Raw genomic sequence first — 3,550 nt, 5'->3', positions numbered from 1 at the left:
GAGTGTATTATGCTAGCAAAATAAGTCAGTCAGAGAAAGACAAATATCATATGACAACAGATGAACATAGGTGAAGGAGAGGAAAATAAGACAAAAACAGAGGGAGGCAAACCATAAGACACTCTCAAATAGAAAGAACTGACTGAGGGTTGATAAAGGAGAAGTAGGTGTGGTGATGGGTTAAATGGGTGATGGACATTAAAGAAGGCACTTTTTGGGATGAGCATTGTGTGTCATACGTAAGAGATCAATCAGTGGGTTCTACTACTGAAACCGGTACTACACTGTTTGTTAACTAACTTGAATTTAAATTAAAAAAAAATCCAAACAGAAGCTACCCAACGCCAAGGCATATTATAGCAAACTTTGAAAACTACAGAGATAAGAAAAGAATCCTGAAAACAGTAAGGGAAGATAAATCTCTCCCCTAAAACTAAAGACAAAGTTGGCAGCAGATCTCTCCACAGAAACTTCAGAGGCCAGAAGGGGGTGGCATGATATATTCAACGTGTTGAAGGGGAACCATACGAAGCCAAGAATACTTTATCCAGCAAGACTGTCATTCAGAATAGAAAGAGAGAAAGATAGTTTCCAGACCAAAAAAAAAAACTGAAGGAGTTTGTGACACTAAACCAGCCCGGCAAGAAATATTAAAGAGGATCCTTTGAATGGGAGAGAAAGGCCAAAAACAAAAAAGATGAGAAAGGAATGAAGAAAATCTCCATACAGGTAATACAATGGCAACAAATTTTATCTATCAAAGGTTATCTAAATATAAATGGACTAAATGCACCAATCAAAAGCCATAGGGTATCAGAATGATTTAAAAAAAAAAACAAAAACAAACAAACAAGCAAACAAAAAACAAGAGCAAACAATATACTGCTTACAAGAGACTCAACTTAGACCTAAAGTCTCTGCCAGATTGAAAGTGAAGGAATGGAGAACCATTTATCATGCTAAAGGACATCAAAAGAAAGCCAGGGTAGCCATATTTATATCAGACAAACTAGATTTTAAAATAAATAACTGTAGCAAGAGATGAAGAAGAACACTATGTCATAATAAAGGGTCTGTCAAACAAAAATATCTAACAATTGTAAATATTTATGCCCCTTACTGAATACAACCCACACATATATAAATCAATTAATATCAAATATAAAGAAACTAATTGATAATAATGCAATAATAGAGGACTTTAACCTACCACCTACAGTAGTGGACAGATCATCTAAATACAAAATATACAAGCAAACAATGGCTTTGAATGGCACACTGGAACAGATGGACTTAACAAACATATGAGAACATTTCATCCTAAAGCAGTGGAATACACATTTTTTTCAAGTGTACATTGAACATAATTCAGAATAGATCACATACTGGGTCACAAATCAGACTTCAACAATTACAAAAAGGTTGGGATCATACCATGCATATTTCCATACCAAAACACTATGAAACTTAAAGTCAACCACAGGAAAAAGTTTTTAAAGACCATAGATACATGGAGATTAAAGAATATCCTACTAGGGGCACCTGGGTGTCTCAGTTGGTTGAGTATCTTCCTCTTGATTTTGGCTCACATCATGATTGCATGGTTTTTGAGATAGAGCCAAGCTTCTAGCTCTGCGCTTACAGTGAGGGGACTGCATGGGATCTTCTCCTCCTCTTTCTCCCTCTCATACACTCTCTTTCTAATTCCATAAATTAATAGACTAGACTAGACTAGACTAGAATAGAATAGAATAGAATAGAATATGCTACTAAAGAATTTTCTGGGTTATCCAGAAAATTAAGAAAGGAATTTAAAAAATACATGAAAATGAAAATAAAAACATGACAGTCCAAAACCTTTGGGATGCAGCAAAGGTGGCCATAAGAGGGAAGTATATAGCAATACAAGTTTACTTCAAGAAGTAAGAAAATTTTCAAATATACAACCTAACCTTATATGTAAAGAAGCTAGGAAAGGAAGATCAAATAAAATCTAAACCCAGCAAAGGAAGGGAAATAATAAAGATTATAGCAGAAATAAACAATATAAAAACCCAAAAAATAAAATTGCAGTAGAAGAGATCAACAAACTCAGAGCTGGTTCTTTGAGAAAATTAATAAAATGTATAAATCCCTAGTCAAAAAGATCAAAAAGAAAGGACCCAAATAAATAAAATCAGGAATGACAGAAGAGGGGTCACAACCATCAACACAGGAATGCAAATAATTATAAGAGAATGTTACAAAAAAATTTATGCCAACAAACAAGAGAATGAAAAAGAAATGCATAGGGGTGCCTATGTAGCTTAGTTGATTAAGCGTCCAACTTTGGCTCAGGTCATGATCTTACAGTTTGTGAGTCCATGCCCTGCATCGGGCCCTGTCCTGACAGGTCAGAACCTAGAGTCTTCTTCAGCTCCTGTGTCTCCATCTCTTTCTGCCTCACCCCTCTTGCACTCTGTCCCTCAAAAATAAATAACTTTATTAAAAATTAAAAAAAAAATTCTGTCTCTCTCTCCCTCTGCCCCTCTCTCAGCTCATGTACTTGCGCTCTCTCTCTCTCTTTCTAAAACTAAATAATGATAATAAAAAAGAAATGTATAAATTCCTCAAAACATACCAACTACCAAAACTGAAATAAAGGTTAATAGAAAATTTGAACAGATCCATAACCAGAAAGGAAATTGAATCAGAAATAAAAAATCTCCCAAAAAACAAAAGTCCAGGGCCAGATGGCTTCACAGGAAATTTCTAAGACATGTATAGAATAATTAATATTTATTCTTCTCAAACTGTTATTAAAAATAGAAACGGAAGTAAAACTCCCAACTACATTCTGTGAGCCCAGCATTACATAGATTCCAAAGTTAGACAAAGACTCCACTAAAAAGGAGAATCACAGGCCAATCAAAAGACCTGATGATTTTTGATGCAAAAAATCATCAAGATACTAGCAAATCAAATCCAACAGTACATTAAAAACATATTCATCATTATCAGCTGGAATTTGTTCCTAGGTTACAGAGGTTGTTCAATATTTGAAAATCAATCAATTAATCAATCAACATTAATAAAAGAAAGGATAAGAACCACATTATTCTCTCAATAGATGTTGACAAATGGAGCTAGAATGTATTATACTAAGCAAAATAAGTCAATCAGAGAAAGACAAATATATGATTTCATTCATAAATGGAATTTAAGAAACAAAAGAGATAAACATACGGGAAGGGGGGTAAGAGGAGAAAGAGAAACAAACCACAAGAGGCTCTTGACAATAAAGAACAAATTGAAGATTGATGGGGGGGATGGGCTAAATGGGTGATCAATATCACAAGGAAGGCACTTGTGATGAACACTGGGTGTTGTATGTAAATGAAGAATTGCTGATACATATATACATATATATAACTAATATATATATTAGTTAATATATATATCAGTATCTCAAGGAAGGCACTTGTAATGAACACTGGGTGTGTATGTAAGTGATGAATTACATATACATATACATATATACATATGATACATATATATACATATATACATA

The sequence above is a fragment of the Acinonyx jubatus genome, chromosome A1, assembly GCF_027475565.1.
Source record: "Acinonyx jubatus isolate Ajub_Pintada_27869175 chromosome A1, VMU_Ajub_asm_v1.0, whole genome shotgun sequence".
Taxonomy (NCBI): domain Eukaryota; kingdom Metazoa; phylum Chordata; class Mammalia; order Carnivora; family Felidae; genus Acinonyx; species Acinonyx jubatus.
Note: the sequence above shows the minus strand (reverse complement) of the source record.